The following is a 20339-nucleotide window of genomic DNA, read 5'->3' as shown; positions in this document are numbered from 1 at the left end:
ATTGAGACTTGTTCCAGCAATTGGGACTTATTATAACAATTGCCTCCTGTTACAGCGAAACTGCATCAACACCACGCCCTTAGAACTGTAAAACGACTTGCCCCAAAACTGAGGAAATTTGCTCCAAAACTGTATCAACTTTCTCCCAAAACTGTAACAAACTGATACAAAACTGTAACAACGTGCACTGCTCTGCAAGTGTCTGAACTAGGGGCCCTTCCTCTCCTACCCGGAAACTGTGACAATTACCCTGAAACTAACAACTCATCCCCTACAACTATAAATACAAGCCCCACGACTGTAGCAACTTGCCGCGGAATTGTAATAACTTTCCCTGATACTGTAACAAGTAGTCCCACAAATGTAACATTTTTTCATTACCTTCAACCAATAGTGCAGTGTCATCGCCTCATTTAACGACATCTGTGGTTTTCAACAATCAAATGACCTATTTTTTACAGTTAAAAATTACAACAGTTTTTGCATAATTTATGTGAATCATAATAATGAATACATACACAGTTGACAAATATACAAAATGAAACAGAAAAAAATTAAGATGAACATTAAAGATAAGCAAATGAAAGGGATATTGTTTCAGTTTACCTTACTTTCCAAACTTCATAAATATTTATTTTGTTAATTGTAACTGGTTTTCAGTTAGCTGGGCTTAGGAAAAAGGCAAAGAAGTAGTTCATATCCCCCTATAGCATAAAAAATTTCAATCGGTCACCATGTTCAAAAGTGTCCATGATATACTGAAACAAAAATTTTCGTAGGAATGTGAAAAATTTATATGAGTATATGGCTACCGGATTCACCTGGTGTTTTGATGGAGGCCTGAGAAACCACAGGACAAGAACGTCTAGGACTAGAGGAGTGTATGAGAGAAGTGGGAGAGTTTGACGTAGGAGGAGGGCAGGAGGAGGGACGCTTTTGCAGCGGACACATTCGTTAATTTCGGCTTGCAGGACGCCCGGATAAATAATGCGAGCGCCGTTTTAATTCTTCTGCTCTGTGTGCAAAGGCGCTACATAATAGAAGCTTGCCTCGCAGCCTCTTTTGTTTTCCTTCACTACCCAATATTTTATGAAAGAGTTTCTAAAGATTCTGCTGTGAAGCAAGTACTAACAGTACCAAAGAGATCTATTCTGTACGTGATTCAGTATGGTCCGTTGTTTCGGAAACTGACAGAGAATGAGGCTTGATTTTATCAGTGTGTGATATTTATTATACGATTCTGGTTGCCTGTTTTTAGATAAAATGACAGTGACAGGTTTCTAATAGCTGCCTGTCTCAGCTATACATTCGCCATCTTCAGAAACTTTTAAGAAGAAGTAAAAGAAACTGGATCAAAATATTTGAAAATTTATAAAGCTTTTTTCCACTTACGTAAAGCAAAACTATAGGTATATCTTGTTCATTCTCATAAATCGTACGTAGCTTGCGGTGCAACTGAATAGATATGACATGCGTCACGTGACATGCGTTATCATATTGAGCCATAAAACAGAACAGCGTGTTGCAAGCCAGGGAATGTGTTCAGCGAGAATTCACAGAGGTAACACGAGCATGGAAAGCAAGAAAGCCAGAAGGTGTGTTCTTGTCACTATTTTCGGCCGAGTTGCATCAAGACTCTCCCAAAACAAAGGTTATGAGTGATGCGATGTGCCAACTTCTTGAGAATGGGACTGCAGAAAACTGAGCTTTTAAAATTCTTAGTTCAGTGCTGATAGGGACTCATTCGTTGATCTTTTGATACATCTATGTGGTACCAACGACTGTGATCAGCCATTGAGTTAAAATCAACTCAAGGAACAACCCAGAATAACCTAAGTTTACTTGATGTATTGCTTTCACAGTGAGCTCATACAGGCAAATACTTTTTTTTTATAATTGTTGAGAAAATAGTTAGTTTTTGATTAACAAATACAAAGACTTCCAAGCAGTAAATGGTGTCGATACTTGTAGGTACCACCTGGTCAAATGTTACACTTTTTCGTAAAAATATTTTATATACCGTGAACGCTCTCCGCTAAAAGAACTTGTCTATTTTCGATTTATGTGTGATTTCTCTCCATATAACTTCTAGCTTTGTAAGATAGTCTGCCACTGTTCATTCTGCCGAGACGTTCAATAAATTTTCTTCTGTTGTCTTCAGTTCTTGATTTTTTTCTACTGTGACTGTTTCTTAATGTGTCTACTCTGGTATAGCCTATCACAGCCCTAAGAAACCTCTTTTCAGCTGCCTGAATAATTTCTTCATCATCATCATCATCATCATCATCATTTAAGACTGATTATGCCTTTCAGCGTTCAGTCTGGAGCATAGCCCCCCTTATACAGTTCCTCCATGATCCTCTATTCAGTGCTAACTTTGGTGCCGCTTCTGATGTTAAACCTATTACTTCAAAATCATTCTTAACCGAATCCAGGTACCTTCTCTTCGGTCTGCCCCGACTCCTCCTACCCTCTACTGCTGAATCCATGAGTCTCTTGGGTAACCTTGCTTCTCCCATGCGTGTAACATGACCCCACCATCTAAGCCTGTTCGCCCTGACTGCTACATCTATAGAGTTCATTCCCAGTTTTTCTTTGATTTCCTCATTGTGGACACCTTCCTGCCATTGTTCCCATCTACTAGTACCTGCAATCATCCTAGCTACTTTCATATCCGTAACCTCAACCTTGTTGATAAGGTAGCCTGAATCCACCCAGCTTTCGCTCCCATACAACAAAGTTGGTCGAAAGATTGAACGGTGCACAGATAACTTAGTCTTGGTACTGACTTCCTTCTTGCAGAAGAGAGTAGATCGTAGCTGAGCGCTCACTGCATTAGCTTTGCTACACCTCGCTTCCAGTTCTTTCACTATGTTGCCATCCTGTGAGAATATGCATCCTAAGTACTTGAAACCGTCCACCTGTTCTAACTTTGTTCCTCCTATTTGGCACTCCATCCGTTTATATTTCTTTCCCACTGACATTACTTTCGTTTTGGAGATGCTAATCTTCATACCATAGTCCTTACATTTCTGATCTAGCTCTGAAATATTACTTTGCAAACTTTCAATCGAATCTGCCATCACAACTAAGTCATCCGCATATGCAAGACTGCTTATTTTGTGTTCACATATCTTAATCTCACCCCGCCAGTCTATAGTTTTCAACATATGATCCATAAATAATATGAACAACAGTGGAGACAGGTTGCAGCCTTGTCTTACCCCTGAAACTACTCTGAACCATGAACTCAATTTACCGTCAACTCTAACTGCTGCCTGACTATCCATGTAAAGACCTTTAATTGCTTGCAAAAGTTTGCCTCCTATTCCATAATCTTGTAGAACAGACAATAACTTCCTCCTATAAAGCATAGATACAATTCCCTGTTTCTTGTCGTTTGTAAATGACTCACAACACATTTTAGCAGAATAATGTATGATGATGATTACTTTATAGAAGTGTATTCTTGTTATTTCGTGTATCTTGTTTCTAAAGTACCTGTTTATTGTTCAAAATATGTCCACAAATTTTGCTGCTTTCTTGCCTGTGCCTTTCTCATTCTTGTATGTCATATTATTTCTCAGATAATTAAAACGGCTCAACTATTCTACTAGGCAACGGCCTTGCCGCAGTGGATACACCGGATCCCGTCAGAGCACCGAAATTAAGTGATGTCGGGCGTGGCCGGCACTTGGATGGGTGACCATCCGGGCCGCCATGCACTGTTGCCACTTTTCGGAGTGCACTCAGCCTCGTGATGCCAATTGAGGAGCTACTCGACCGAATAGTAGCGGCTTCGGTCAAAGAAAACCATCATAACGATCGGGCGAGCGGTGTGCTGACCACGTGCCCTCCTCAACTGAGGAGGACATGGCGGTCGGATGGTCCCGATGGGCCACTTGTGGCCTGAAGACGGAGTGCTGTGTGAACTGTTCTACTACATATGCACTTCAAGCAGTAGTCCGTAAGCCACCCTACAGAGAATGACAGAGGATACCATGTACCACTACTGGTAATTCCCTCTCCTGTTTGACTCGCAAATGGAGTGTGGAAGAAACGACTATCTATATGCCTCCATACGAACCCTAATATTGTTATCTTGTCTTCACGGTCCTTAAAGAAATGTACGTCGGAGACAACGGAATCATTCTGTAGACAGCCGAAAAGCTAGTTCTCTTAATTTTCTCGTTAGTATTTTGCAAAACAAAAACAAAAATGTCGTCACCCTTTCAAGGGTTCTCATTTCAGTTCACGGAGCACTTCCGTACTTCTTAGATGTTGATCGAACCTACCCATAGCATAGTAGGTGACACTACTGATGAAATCGCGTTACTTCATTGTTTCGTGAAGTGTGTTAGATGCTGCTTTCAACCATCAGTCCTCACTGCTCTAACGATACATAACAGTGTGTGTTACAGCCCCCACTACGCTGTTGGCAATAAATAGCCATAGAATACCTAAGAACATCCACCACCATAGATCTAAACTAGAAATATTTATAGCCTGCTCGACACGTTTTGAGAAGTGATTCCGACATTCAAGTGCGTTTTCGCGTATTATTCTTGGTGCGTTGCACATAAAATGCAGAAGTTTACAAGAAAGTAAGCGCACTAAAGATCATCCTACCTCAAAAGCATGCTTTGTAAGATTACCCATCGAATTTACATGAGAACTATGATACTGCTCTTCCTTGGAAGCCTAATTTACTGCGGAGACTGGAAACCAGTCATGGGATTTCATATGTATATGTCCAAACAACTATAAGAGTAAACAGTGAAACATTCAAATGCTCGAAAATCCTACACACATGTCCCAGCTTTGTCACTCCCGATTTCTTTCTTTCTTACACGTTGAAACGCTTAATGCTTATAAGCTGACGTCCACCTACATAGGGAGAAGTGACCATCCAGAGGAAATATTTAAGTGTTAATTTCTTTCCACGTTGTTTGAGAGAGGAACGGAGGATATACAGTCTGGTAGTGGTTCGATGAACCCCCTACTGGTAGGGGGTTGCAGAGTTGTCATGTAGTTTTAGATGTGATGAACACGCCACTTCCAGTTATGAATACAGAGTTTAGTATTCTTATTGACACTAGTAATACAATCGCGTTATGTGGTTGGTTGATTCGTGCTGTCTTCTTCCGTATGTTAGAGTTCTTATTGCTCTAAAAGTACAAAAACATAACAAGCTGTGTTTCAGTCCCATTACACTATTGGTAATAAGCTGATGGAAACAGTAGCAGCTGTATGATACGTAAACTAGAATTATTTTTTCATCTGCATCATGCCTTTCGGGAAACGATTTAGATTTTCAAGTACCTTAATGGTATGGGAGGACTTTGTTAGCGCCAGAAGTATGTAATAACATTTCGTTTTCTGTAAATATCCTCGAGAATTAGACAACTTTGTATAAACAAATTGTTAGCCTTTTTGTTATAGATTGCTTTCTCCTCCTCGTCACCTGTTGTGCGCTTCTGCTGGTGGCGACTTGTCTGCCTTATCACGTTCTCCGCTTCCGCTCACGGGAGGTACCAGCACATGGAGGGCACGTGTGGCTGGCGTCTGGTAGTGCACTCGCGGCCAGAGGTCGTGGTCAGAGCGGGGACAGCTAGCTTCTCTGCCAGTCACGAGTGAACAGCGGGGATTGCTAAATGCACATTTTTCTAGTTTTATTTTAATGAAGTGCATTTCTGTAACATTTTCCATACAATGCCCTAAGCGCTCTGCACCTTATCTGCGGAGTGGTTTATGAGCACTGGAACGATTACACTTTGGTCTCCTCGTCGTGTTTTTAAGTCATGGTGTATTTCCTCTACCAATCCTCTCTTATGGAGGTGGTAGTTGGTTACAGTGTACATTCAGCGTTGTCACGTGTGTGAAGGTTTTTTATACGAGTCTACTTGGGACAGTCTTATAGTGACGTCACAAATTAACAAGGCTTGGTACAAATTAATTTGCATTGCGGTCATTGTCTTGCTTGAGATATGAGTAAATTTGTTGAAATATCTTACTGTGCTACATGTTTAACGTGTGTTATCTGTGTAGTTTGTTAAAATAAAATGCTGAGGTATTGGTCAAACATTCAGGATCACGTGTTTGCATATTTCTTGGAATGGAAACGCGGGTATTTGGAGAAATTCGGTAAAGTTATAGCAAATAGCTTTGGGAGGTTGGAGTGCTTACATAAAATGGCATGACATCTTTATTTTATAGTAATTCCGTCACAAGCTGTATTATCTAAGTGCTGTAAAAAAAGGGGATGAGGGAAGTTGTTAAATTCCGCTATTGATGACAGTTTACAGGTTGTCGAGGGGTCAGGACTCTTCACGTGGGCTTTCAGGGCTGATGTTAAATGACAGAACAGAAAAATAGATCAAATAAAGGGAATTGGAAGGTAGGAGACTAGGTAATGGCGGAAGTAAAGCTGTGAGGACGGGCCGTGAGTCGTGCTTGGGTAGCTCAGTTAGTAGAGCACTTGCCCGCGAAAGGCAAACGTCCCGAGTTCGTGTCTCGGTCCGGCACACAGTTTTAATCTGCCAGGAAGTTTCATATCAGCGCACACTCCGCAGCAGAGTGAAAAGCTCATTCCGGAAAGGGAATGTATTTCAATGTACGTGATATACAGGGCACGTTGGGGTAGGAAGTTACCAAGTATAAACCAGTCTAGGAGTTCCAACAACAACTAAATTTAGTGGGCAACGCTAAGGGGGGCGGTTCGTGTTAGGTTCTGTTGGTGGATGTGGTGCAGAGACAGAGTCGTCTGGTCTAGTCGAGATCACACAGAGAGACGTAAATGTATTCTGCTCTGTAGAACCCTTCAGCGTCCACACACCTGACCTGTCTCCCAAGCACGGCATTTTCTAAACATGGCAACAATTTGCTAGTAATTTCAGCAGAGGGCTGAAGGCCTCTTTTGTCAGCAGCTTTAACTGGACAGAACTGCCTGTGTTCTAAAAGGCAGGCAGCTTGTGTCATTTAGGCACAGCCGAAGTTGTTCTGGGAGAAGACTTGTAAATATTTGACTGCGACTTTTGAAATAATTTTTTTTTAAAACCAGTTCCCTAAATATAGTTTGACTGGCTGCCATCTTGTACAGTCTATTACTTCGTAATTAGCCGGCCCGGTGTGGCCGAGCGGTTCTAGGCGCTTCAGTCTGGAACCGCGCGACCGCTATGTTCGCAGGTTCGAATCCTGCCTCAGGCATGGATGTGTGTGATGTCCTTAGGTTAGTTAGGTTTAAGTATTTCTGAGTTCTAGGGGACTGATGACCTCGGATGTTAAGTCCCATAGTGCTCAGAGACATTGTAACTTCGTAATGTATGCCACCATTTTCTACGTAAGGAAACTCTAATGCTGATAATCGTTCCCCTCGATGTGGTGAACAGAGCAGAAACGACTTGATGGTCTAGAGAGAAAAGGCAATGGGTAGCTGTGGGTAAAGAAATGGCTTATGCAAAGAAAGAAATTCACCCACACTCTGCTACTTACTGAGCTTGGAGCTGATGAATTATTTAAGAATGGACGAAATATGCTTTTCGCAGCTGCTGAATGCCTTCATATCTGACGATAAACAAGATACTCTTGAGAGAAACTGTGATCTGCGAGAATAGGCTGTCAGCTGCATTCCGGTTTTTACCCACTGGCATAAGCTACGAGGCCCTCAAATTCAGTGCAGTTGTATCCCCACAATTATTATCTAAAATGATTCCTGAAACCTGCAGCGCAACCTATAGTTCCCTGAGGAAATATGTCATGGTAAAGCAAAGTAAATGAAACAAATGATACCCCAAGTAAAGGTGATTAATCTATTCATGTATGTAGCATAAAAGGTGCCCCCTATAAGCTTAAGAAGCTCATTTCAAACTATAAGAAGAAACACTGCAAATGGTGGAGGCACACATCGTCTAATAAATACAGCAACAGATGAATCAGAAATGAAGCATGTAGCAACTGTTACAACTGTAAGAAGAAAGTCCTACACTTGAAAGGAAGTGCTTGCTATGAATAAAACTCCACCGACTGTATATATTCCGGTGTTTAGGTTTTATTTCCGATATGCATCGGAAATGAAAGCAAAGATCTAATCGAAGGGAGGCCTGTGAAAGACAACTCTGCTTGCCCGCGAGCGTTGTGAGCCAGAAGCTCCCCCACGATTTCTCTGCTAACATCTCTCGTTTCCTAGTGATGCGCGTGTCGCTAGACGGGCCTGTTTACTTCACGTCTCTTTCGCATTCGTGGTAGGACAAAATTAGTGAGAAGAAAATGGCTGAGGAGGAGTTAAGATCCTCAATATGAAATTCTACGCTTCGACCCGCAGCAAGAAAAAGATTAATTTTTATTGAAACACAAGCGGGCCCTCAGCGTTTCTTTCGTAATGCTATTTTATCGAAGTGGAAGAAGTAACACATGAAGCCACATTTCCAACTCCTGCACGAGAAATTCGTGATCACTTTTGATACTGGGGAAGGACGCCAAACTTATCGAGCAAAGACAGAGAGGAAAGTTCATATAGATACATGTTATTTCTTTAAAACGTTACTATTATTTATAAAGAACTATCCCGTTTTTCCTTATTCTATTTCCCTCCCTTTCTATCTTATTTACAAGAAGAGAACCATGTCATCCACAATGATGTTGCCGCGCGAAGTGGCCGCGCGGTTTGAGGCGTCATGTCACGGATTGCTAGGCGCCTCCCGCCGGAGCTTCGAGTCCTCCGTCGGGCATGGATATGTGTGTGTAGTTCTTAGCATAAGTTAGTTCAAGTAGTGTGTAAGTTTAGGGACCGATGACCTCAGGAGTTTGGTCCCTTACGAATTCACACACATTTGAACAATGATGTTGCAATGAGAGTGAGCTATCACATTCCTCTTAACATAAAATAGAGAGTCCCTTCGGTGATGGAGAATTTGTTTAAGAGTGCATTTTGCTGCCGCAATAATCTTGTGTCCAGCGACTCTTCCGGTTTTGAAAACAGTTCCTCCTTCACAGACAACAGTTTGCAGATGCACCGAACAAATGGCGAACGAATTGAAAACGCAATTGTAAGATAAGATTAAGGATATTTTTTAATGAAATCACGGATATGAAGGATGTTGCTCAGCTTGCGGTATTTGTGTGAGGTCTTGACGCTGAGTTCAACTTGTTTTCTTGCTTAGGAAACATTATTAACGAATTTGACCCTTGTTGGGAAAACTTCCGTTGATTGCAGCAGGTGGAGATCCTGCAATGATTGGTCAAAAGTGTGCTGTAGTTGCTTCGATAAGGAGCAAGTGAAATAATTTGGTATCCAGCAGAAAACACCAGCAATACACTGCGTCCTACATCACTCTAATCTTCAGGCAAGTTGTGCCAAAATAAGTGGCATCATGAACGTTGTTGTAAAAAATATTAAACTGAGATCACGCGGATTGGGACTTCGGCAGTTTAAATTTTTCCTGGCAGAGCTGGGGTGTGACATGTGCTACATGTTTCTAAAGTACGCTGTTTGTGTCGAGGTGGTGGTTAGAACGTTTTTTCCAACGTGCATAAACACATGCAAAGTCTTTTGAGACAAGAGGGCTCGTAAAAGCGTCCGCCCTAGAGCAGATTCATTAGTTTTTCTTCACAACAGAATTGTTATAAGCTAACTATTATTACTTTTTCATTCCATGGGCATTTTGTGCAACCGAAGATCGGTGCTTAAGGCAACACTTCAGGAAATACTATGCACGTTATATTGTGTATAAGTACACATTGCATTGTCGTAATCTAGTAATTACGACAATGTAAAGGATACTAATGTCGCCGGCCGGTGTGGCCGAGCGGTTCTAGGCGCTTCAGTCTGGAACCGCGCGACCACTACGGTCGCAGTTTAGAATCCTGCCTCGGGCATGGATGTGTGTGATGTCCTTAGGTTGTGGAGTGTGTAGCGCTGTGGTGCCGACCGTCCAACTCAAGTTCGTCTTCTGTTACTGCGCACGGGATTAAACGATGTTCAAGCATGACTAATATAACAGTGTGCAAAGGAGACGAAATGACGAAATTTTGTTGACTTCGTGCGAGGGGTATACCAATACAGACGCAAGAAATGGAGCACGTGTTTCATTTTTTAACGAATCCATAATGATTTCATGTAGCACATAGAGGCAGAAAAGAACAGACGTATGTCGGCCTTCCCTATTTAGGTTTCTAGTTTTTACTTACCGGAAATGAAATCTAAAAGCAGAAATAGAGACGGATTAGATCAGATTTGGGCGTGATGCTGTTCGCGGGCAGTGCGGGCATTTGTATCGCCTTGAGGGATTAGTATCAAAAATGGCTCAAATAGCTCTGAGCAATTAGAGGGTACTGACGCCGTCGTCGCCCGCCTCCAGTGACAGGTGGACGCCACTATCACCTGGTACCAGACAATCAAAATAGCTCTCAATACCGCCAAAACCACGGCAGTTTACTTCACGAAACGGCGCCCAGTCCTCCGCCGCAATATCCCGATTGCAGGCGCGCAGGTGCCCTGGGCCCCGACAACCACCCATCTCGGGGTCCAGATGGACCACAAGTTGCTCTTGCACTGTCATACGGAGTATGTCACCAACAAGGGGCAAAAGCTAACCTGCAGGTGCCCTGGCCCCCGACAACCACCGATCTCGGGGTCCAGATGGACCACAAGTTGCTCTTCCACTGTCATGCGGGGTATGTCACCAACAAGGGGCAAAAGCTAACCAGGGCGTTGTACCCGCTCTTTCGCAGTAGGGAACTTAACCTGCATACCAAGCTCCGCATTTACCGAACAGTTATCCTGCCTGCCCTCACGTATGGATCTGCTGCATGGGCCACGATTAGTGTCACCAGGATGCGGACATTGCAGCGCCTGCAGAACAAGGTGCTCAGGTGGAGCCTGCACGCACCGCCACTCACGAGAATTGTCACTCTCCACGAGGGAGCGGATATCGTACCCCTAAAGACGACCATACGCAACAACGCGCGGCGGCTCTATGAGAAAGTGGATGCCTTGCGGGACACTGTCCATGGGTTACGCCACGTTGGGACCACACTTCCACGCCGCTGGCATCGACATCCGGTTCCCCTAACCATCCTAGAGGAATCGGATTCCGACCATGGGTAACGATAGGTCTGCCACGCCTACCACGGACGCATCCTTTGGCGGGACTAGCCCCCATTCTACGTCCAATACTTTCCAACCACACCTGCCCACGTTAGGCTAAATTTTTCCGCCTGACTCATGTAGTACTGTCACCGTCAGAGGGTGGTACGGGACTACAAGTCCCACCGCCACACCTCCAAAGTGAATTGCAGTGACGCAGTCACTGCCCTGTGGATAAATTTACTGCCTCACCAACACAGTTAGACCGGTGATGCTGTATTGTAACATATCACAAAAAAAAAGGGACTTGACATCTGAGGTCATCAGTCCCTAAAACTTAGAATTACTTAGACCTAAATAATCTAAGGACATCACACACATCCACGCCCGAGGCAGGATTCGAACCTGCGACCGTAGCAACAGCGCGGTTTCGGACTGAAGCGCCTCGAACCGCTAGGCCACAGCGGCCGCCCAGGCTCGAAGATGGTGTATTGAGTCTCCGAAAACGGTTGTTAGATGGTAGTAAATAACATTACAAGGATGGTTGCAAGTGTTTCATTTTATTACATCGGTAAAAGAGGACGCATTGGTAACGGTGCGCCCGCCTGCTGTGGAGACAAGAGACTCGAGGCGGTATCGGCGCTGCTCGCTTCCGCAACAGTAGGAAGTGGCCTTCCAGTCGGCAGCTGCGGCGCCGGCCGATAGCCGCACAGCACGGCGCAGCGCGCAACAGGCCCGCGAGTGTCTTCCGGCGCGTTTGCGGCCCGAGTCGCGCGCGGCGCTAGTGCGCCAGCCCCGCCTCCCTCGCGGGGATCAATAGGCAGTGCGCGCCTCGCAGTGCTCGCGGACGGTCGCCCGTCTCCCGTCGCTCCAGCTGACGCCGCCGCCACCGCCGCCGCCTGATCGCTCGCTAGCCCGGGAGCCAGCGGCTCTCCTCAGCTGTCCGTCGGCGTCGCGGCGCCTCCACTGAGCGGGCGTCGTCCGGCCCGCCCCGCTGCTCGGCGGCAGACGCTCGGCCACCTCCTACCGCATACCGGTAACTCACGGCTCCACCTCGCCTCTCATCAGCCCTGTCTACTTGTCATTGGCCCGAAGAAAATTGTTTCCCTCCGACAGATCACCAGAAACTTACGAAGATACTGGAGCAAATGCAAAACGAAACAAAAAGCTTTATATCCCGATTTTTCTAGTTCATCCTTAACTCAATTAAGTCAATGTAACTGGCGCTTTACTACTCATTAGCGCACTATACTAAACTGAAAATTAGGTTACAACGACGCTAGTCGAAAACATAAACTAACTTCACACAGGCATACGTATCTGACGTAACTGGCGTCAAAGCAATCCAGCATCCGAGAATGAATGTCACGAATACACAACACGAGACATTTCTCCACAAAATAAGTCCCAAATAAAGACCTACCTGGCACCATGCATTAATATATGCCCATGACACAATACGAGATTCAGTCACTGAATAGAATAATTGCCTTTTTGAACATAACTGAATTATTATACACCATTTTTCGACTTAAGCTTTCTATGAGATGCAATTCTCAACCTTCAGCTATCAAACTACGCTATTTCATCGACTCTCCTCTTAAGTATCTTGCGATGCTTCGTACTGTGAATCTCGAACTCGTGAACTGTTTGCTGTTGTGTACAATCGTGACATTCATGTTTGGGTGCTTTTCTGCCTCGACGCCAGTTACCTGTGACAGTACGAATTAACGTCGTTTAAACTAAACTCCGCAGTCAGTAGCTTAAAAGCACGCGATGTCCACCGGGCTCTGTGTCATCCCCCTGCCATGTGGCGTCATGCGGATGCGTTGTGAATCGCTTTGTTGTCAGCAAACCGCTCTCCAGGCCTTTGTCGACTTTTGAAACTTCTCATTTAAGAAGCTTCCCATCTCGCAACACGAAGCTGTTTGCACCCCGTTCCTGTTGTCACACTGAAGAAAAAGCACTGCCAGCGCTGGGAACCGAGGCCCTGTCCTCCACATCAGACACACGGAGGACGACTAAGTTGTTTAACTGAACAGATGCTCGGATAACGAGCATACATGAAGTTGTTAGCTTCGTTGTATTGCAAAATAGTTCTTGCTTGTGTTCCACAGCTCTGATTTTTATTTATTTATTTGTGTGTGTGTGTGTGTGTGTGTGACAAAAATTTGCACTCGAAAATGGTCTGACTGAAACCAGCCATAGGCCCCCAAAATTAAAAACAAATTATATAGCAGCTTCACGTATTGCAATATATTTCTAAGCGTTTCATTGTGTTTAATATGCCACTACACGTTTCGATCTTCAGCTCATCGTCAGGCTTCTACTTTGAGTATAGTATGATTTTTTGTGGTTATAATGTAATACCATTTGAAGAAATACAGCAGCCAGCCACTTTTTATACAACTTTATTTATGCCAAGAACGCTTCGGACATTCCTCCATCTGTAATTGGCATAATACATGTATATCTTCTTCGATATAACGTATCTGTCGACTGCATTTTGAACTCTACAGTTCATTTTATTTTGTAAATAGCGCTATTGATTACACTAATAACATTGTGTACTAAGGAAGGAATGCGAAACGATTAATATTTACGTCATATGGAGACAAGTGTCAAATTATAAGGCTGCCAATATTAATTCTGTAAACACAGCTGACTTCAGAAGTAGGTTCGCAACGTACAAAGAAAAATTTAACTTCAGTTTAGACGTGAATTCCGAAACAGTTTGTTACGCCCTATCAGTGGAGCTTAACATGTGTGCGCTATGTACATAAATACGAAAAAAATTACAGAACATAAGGCAGCTTCAGAGTTCAAAATGTTGTCCAGAAAATGTATTGATGAGAATTATGTTACGCCAAGTGAAGATGTGAAAGCATACATAAAACAGTAAGACAAATGGCAGATTGCTGTATTTCTATAAAGTAATTTAATTCAAAGCCATCGAGCTCAACTACTATTTCCATAGACAAATCAATACAGAGTAATAGTTCTGTTTGTGACTTGTGTATAATGTTACACATCAGTGACATCTCCAAATTATACAGTAAAATACCGGATTAAAGTGAATTTGCCGCCAGAGGATGAGTTGGTGCACTCAAAATAAACGACAGCATGTTTCGTGCACGATACTGGTACTGCATGTAGAGTATCCGAATATTAAAGCGTCGCAGCAAAGTAATTACGGGATGAAGTGAGTTTTCCCAGAAGCGCTGTGTAGTTTGGAATTCGCTACAAAAATATAACTAAGAAATTAGAGATGCATCCAGTTAATTGACCGTAAAAGCCTCTTTCTCCAATTTTCGAGTGTGTGCACTTCACTTAAATGTAGTACTCAAACCACAGGAGACAGCTTATTTCATAGTGCAGGAATCAGTCCTTCTACTCAGCAGCCCGATGTAACTGGGGAAACTAATAATAGTTATAGAAAATAAGATAGTCAAACATGCAATTTGAGGACACTAATAATAGTTATAGAAAATAAACACGCAATTAAACCATTTCCATGAACACAGAATTTATAACAACGTACCTACCTATGACTTCAAAGGGGGAGCCAACATGAATTATGACGTACGGCTGAATTATTGTTGCATAATTAGTATTTTCCGTCTGTTTACTGGTTTGTGTATTGTCGCGTCTGACAGATGCTGCGAACTGTCACTTGAAAGAGCATGAGTCTGACCAAAATACATTCCTTTTCCACAGTGCATGAAACCATTGACTTTCAGGGCAAGATTAAGCTTGGAAAATAATTAATGTATTGATATACTAGGGATTAGTGTATCAGATACATACGTGTACCTCAACACGTTCCTTCGAGGAAGACGTCATTCCCATTGTAACTGGAATGTTCGTAAGAACAATGGAAATGCCGCACAGTAAAAATCTGAACTTTTCTTCTTTATAATTGTTATGTAATCGTCTTATCGGAAAACCTAATATTTCAATGTAGTACATTCTATGAAAGATGCTTATTTACTTCATTTTGCTGCGTCAGATTGGTAATTTCTTTGTAATTGGTATTTTAAACTGAACATAGTAATCCGACATTGTTTTGATCTACAGCTTACGCTTAATGGGTAAAGGTCGTATATGAAGTGCAGTGTGTCACTAAGCTCTTAAAGATTGTGTTAAGTCATATTAATAGTGTTATCAGCAGCTGGAGCTGTTACGTCACTGTTCTTTCTTTCCTTCTGTCACACAAGTTAGTATACAGTACCGTTCCGTTGGAGCTTTACTGCCCCGTCTATGATTGTGCTTAAAATATTTTTGTGTATGTTTAAAGGCTGCTGTGTGATCAGACAAGACTTGACCTACGCAAACTGTTTGGAGAGAGAGTTATTGTGTTTTCAGGTAGCTGTTTAATTTCGTTGTTCTGCGTCTACTCCATTTACAAAAATCGAAATACATGGAAATTTGTATCAGTTGTTGGAGCTCCCCTATATTGGATTCGGACAGAAGGGGAAATGTATTAGCAGCTAATTATTTGCGAACAACGAAAGGGCCTTTTAGTTAGAAAGGTTGTTGTTCTGTGAAGGTAGCAAGAATTTCATTTCAGAGTACGAAACAAACCACTGAAGATCGCTGTGTTGGTTACTGTTACCGTGTCACGCCAATCATGGCTGTCAGCTAAATGAAACTGAATGTATTGGAGTGAGTGCAATCAAGGGGGTGAAATCAGTGTCAGGAAGTATCAGTGAAATTCGTTCAGAAATGCAGAACCTGAAGCGTGATGAATACGTTGTGACCAGTTACATTTAGTGCCACGCTGGGATTTGACCAGGATGTCCTGCCAATTGCGTGCAGTCGCATCAACTACAGAGACGTTAGGGAACACTTCTACTTTTACAAACAATCAGAGGTTCTCATTTCTGAATAGCGTCTCATTGGGAACAGATGTGATGGAAGTCCGTGAAAGACCATCAACTGCATTAAAATCACTGATATTGAGGGAATCATTAGGGAATTATAAGTCAACGCAGTGACATCTGCGTGAGCAAGAAAATAAAAAAAAAATACTAGGGTGTGCGCAAAGGCATTTCTCCCTCGCTCATAGACGCTAATACTGACAGAAAGAACCACTATAGACTGCGCAGATAAGGATTATATATACACTCCTGGAAATGGAAAAAAGAACACATTGACACCGGTGTGTCAGACCCACCATACTTGCTCCGGACACTGCGAGAGGGCTGTACAAGCAATGATCACACGCACGGCACAGCGGACACACCAGGAACCGCGGTGTTGGCCGTCGAATGGCGCTAGCTGCGCAGCATTTGTGCACCGCCGCCGTCAGTGTCAGCCAGTTTGCCGTGGCATACGGAGCTCCATCGCAGTCTTTAACACTGGTAGCATGCCGCGACAGCGTGGACGTGAACCGTATGTGCAGTTGACGGACTTTGAGCGAGGGCGTATAGTGGGCATGCGGGAGGCCGGGTGAACGTACCGCCGAATTGCTCAACACGTGGGGCGTGAGGTCTCCACAGTACATCGATGTTGTCGCCAGTGGTCGGCGGAAGGTGCACGTGCTCGTCGACCTGGGACCGAACCGCAGCGACGCACGGATGTACGCCAAGACCGTAGGATCCTACGCAGTGCCGTAGGGGACCGCACCGCCACTTCCCAGCAAATTAGGGACACTGTTGCTCCTGGGGTATCGGCGAGGACCATTCGCAACCGTCTCCATGAAGCTGGGCTACGGTCCCGCACACCGTTAGGCCGTCTTCCGCTCACGCCCCAACATCGTGCAGCCCGCCTCCAGTGGTGTCGCGACAGGCGTGAATGGAGGGACGAATGGAGACGTGTCGTCTTCAGCGATGAGAGTCGCTTCTGCCTTGGTGCCAATGATGGTCGTATGCGTGTTTGGCGCCGTGCAGGTGAGCGCCACAATCAGGACTGCATACGACCGAGGCACACAGGTCCAACACCCGGCATCATGGTGTGGGGAGCGATCTCCTACACTGGCCGTACACCACTGGTGATCGTCGAGGGGACACTGAATAGTGCACGGTACATCCAAACCGTCATCGAACCCATCGTTCTACCATTCCTAGACCGGCAAGGGAACTTGCTGTTCCAACAGGACAATGCACGTCCGCATGTATCCCGTGCCACCCAACGTGCTCTAGAAGGTGTAAGTCAACTACCCTGGCCAGCAAGATCTCCGGATCTGTCCCCCATTGAGCATGTTTGGGACTGGATGAAGCGTCGTCTCACGCGGTCTGCACGTCCAGTACGAACGCTGGTCCAACTGAGACGCCAGGTGGAAATGGCATGGCAAGCCGTTCCACAGGACTACATCCAGCATCTCTACGATCGTCTCCATGGGAGAATAGCAGCCTGCATTGCTGCGAAAGGTGGATATACACTGTACTAGTGCCGACATTGTGCATGCTCTGTTGCCTGTGTCTATGTGCCTGTGGTTCTGTCAGTGTGATCATGTGATGTATCTGACCCCAGGAATGTGTCAATAAAGTTTCCCCTTCCTGGGACAATGAATTCACGGTGTTCTTATTTCAATTTCCAGGAGTGTATAATCTCGAAAACAGTCACACTGTATATGGACAATACACTGAAGAGCCAAAGAAACTGGTACACCTGCCTAATATCGCGTAGAGCCCCCGCGAGTGTGCAGAAGCGCATGGATTCAACTAATGTCTGAAGTAGTTCTGGAGATAACTGACACCATGAATCCTGCAGGGCTGTCCAAAAATCCGTAAAAGTACGAGAGGGTTGAGATCTCTTCTGAGCAGCCCATTGCTAGGCATATCAGGTACGCTCAATAAAGTTCGTGTCTGGAGAGTCGCGTGGCCACCGAAAGTGTTTAAACTCAGAAGAGTATTCCTGTAGCCACTCTGTAACAATTCTGCACGCGTGGGGTGTCGCATTGTCCTGCTGGAATTGCCCAAGTCGGTCCGAATGCACAATGGACACGAATGGTTGCAGGTTATCAGACAGGCTGCTTACGTACGTGTCACCTGTCAGAGTCGTATCTTGACGTATCAGGAACCCCTTATCACTCCAACTGCATAAGCCCCACATCATTACAGAACCTCAACCAGCTTGAACAGTCCCCTGCTGACATGCGGGGTCCATGGATTCATGAGGTTGTCTCCACACCCGTATACCTCCATCCGCTCGATACAATTTGAAAAGAGAGTCGTCCGACCATACAACATGTTTCCTGTCAACAGCAGTCCATTGTCGGTGTTGACGGGTCCAGACGAGGCGTAAAGCTTTGTGTTGTGCAGTCATAAAGGGTACACGAGTGGGCCTTTGGCTCCGAAAGCACATATCAATAATGTTTCGCTGAATGGTTCGCACGCTGACACTTGTCGCTGGCCCAAAATTGAAATCTGCAGCAATTTGCAGAAGGGTCGCACTTCTGTCATGTTGAACGACTCCCTTGAATCGTCATTGGTCCCATTCTTGCATGATCTTTTTTCCGGTCGCAGTGATCTCGGAGATTAAATAGTTTACTGGATTTCTGATATTCCCCGTAGCCTCGCGAAATGGTCGTACGGGAAAATCCCCACTTCATCGCTACCTCGGATTGTGCCCCATCGCTCGTGCTCCGACTATAACACCACTTCCAACTCACTTAAATCTTGATAATCTGACATTGAAACAGCAGTAACCGACCTAACAACTGCGCCAGACACTTGTCTTGTATGGGCGTTGCCGACCGCAGCGTCGTATTCTGCCTGTTTTTGTGTCTCTGTATTTGAATACTCATGCATATACCAGTTTCTTTGACGCTTCAGTGTATTTATAACATTAATATGCGGCGCGTTTCGGCCAACTGGGGCTAATCTCAGATAGCAAGACACTCGAATATTATTTGATTTGCTAAAGCTATAAACCAATTTGCTGCGTTCTTCGTTAGATCCTAATAGTATGCTTACCAACATCTACATGATTACATCTAATGACTATTCTGCAATTCACACATACGAGTTTGGTAGGGGGTTCATGTAGCAGCCAACATATTCTTTCTAGACCGTTCCACTCTCGTATAGCGCATGGGAAAAACTAACACTTACGTTTTCCCATGCGAGTTCTGATTTCTCTTATTTCATCACAATCATAGTTCCTCCATACATACTTGCGAGCAAATGAAAAAGCATAAATAGATACGTAGGAGAAACTTGTTGGTTAAAACACCTTTGTTTTAGTGACAGCCATTCCACTCCATGATCATATTCATGTCCGCCTCTCCCCTCCATAATACAAAACGAGCTCCTCTACTTTGAACTTCTTTCATGGCCACCGTAGATCCTGTCTGGTATGAATCCTATACCTTACAACAATACTCGACAAGCGGTAGAGCAAATGTAGTGTGGGCAGTGTCTCCAGTAGTTCTGTTGCACCTTGTCAGGGTGTTTCCAACAAAACGCATTCTTTTTTGGCTCTCCTTCCCCACAGTACTTTCTATTTGTTAGTTTCGATTTAAGTTATTCGTAATAGCGATTTCTAGGTATGTAGTTGAATCGACAGATTCTCAGTTCGTGTAACCGAAATTTAGCGGTTTTCTTATAGTATGCACGTGATGGACCTCGTAACCTCCCCCTCACTTATCGACTTTAAAGACAGTGAAAAATTAAACCGCGGGTACCTAATGGAAATTTGGGAAAAGCAATCGTCACCGAAGTTAATCCGTCGGTAAAGAGGGAGGAAAGGGTTACATCCAAATTGAAAGGAAAAATGCAAGTGAAATTGGTGGAAATTAATTTTGAAAAAGGGTAAAGTTAATAAAGAAAGTAAATGTGCGGTCGTTACGTTAACAATTAACTGGCGTTAATTATATATTTGAGATTTGGGGAAAATTACGGTCGCCAGTTCTATGGACAACTACTATAATAACTGAAAAAGAAAGGTTATTGCACATATAATTTGCACTAAAAGCGGGGCAACTGAAGGTTGACACGTGTTATGTGAAAACTGAATGTTTGTCTGAAGTAATAAATTTCGCTACACTCTGACTTCATTTAGCAAAAGAATTAATAAAACCGGAAAATTGAAAGTTAATTTAGTGACTGAAAGCAATAGTGAACTTTGTTTCTGAAGCACCACGAAATTCAATAAAATAAGATTAGTCTTGGGCTACCTCAACAATCATTTCAAAAGCTACTTGAATCTACGCAATTTAGAAATAAGAGATTTAACTTTCAACTTGAATTAAATGATTCTGAACAATTAACAATAGTAAAATTTAGTACATACCAAGCTGAACTGCAGTCAC

General features: G+C 43.8%; 1 protein-coding gene across 2 annotated transcripts in view; it reads left to right on the top strand.

Moving 5' to 3' along the window:
* Positions 1 to 20339, top strand: part of LOC126161747 (sodium bicarbonate cotransporter 3) — a 1146839-nt gene that overhangs the window by 205570 nt on the left and 920930 nt on the right. Inside the window, exon 1 of one of the 2 annotated variants that reach the window (XM_049917791.1) lies at positions 11989 to 12119. The exons of the other annotated variant lie outside the window; for it this stretch is intronic. The gene's annotated coding sequence lies outside the window, so the exon portion shown is untranslated. Of the gene's footprint in view, positions 1 to 11988; positions 12120 to 20339 lie in introns of those variants that run through there. 2 annotated transcript variants of the gene reach the window in all.

This window comes from Schistocerca cancellata, chromosome 2 (assembly GCF_023864275.1).
Source record: "Schistocerca cancellata isolate TAMUIC-IGC-003103 chromosome 2, iqSchCanc2.1, whole genome shotgun sequence".
In the NCBI taxonomy this organism is placed as follows: domain Eukaryota; kingdom Metazoa; phylum Arthropoda; class Insecta; order Orthoptera; family Acrididae; genus Schistocerca; species Schistocerca cancellata.
Note: the sequence above shows the minus strand (reverse complement) of the source record. Positions and strands in the feature narration are given on the sequence as shown.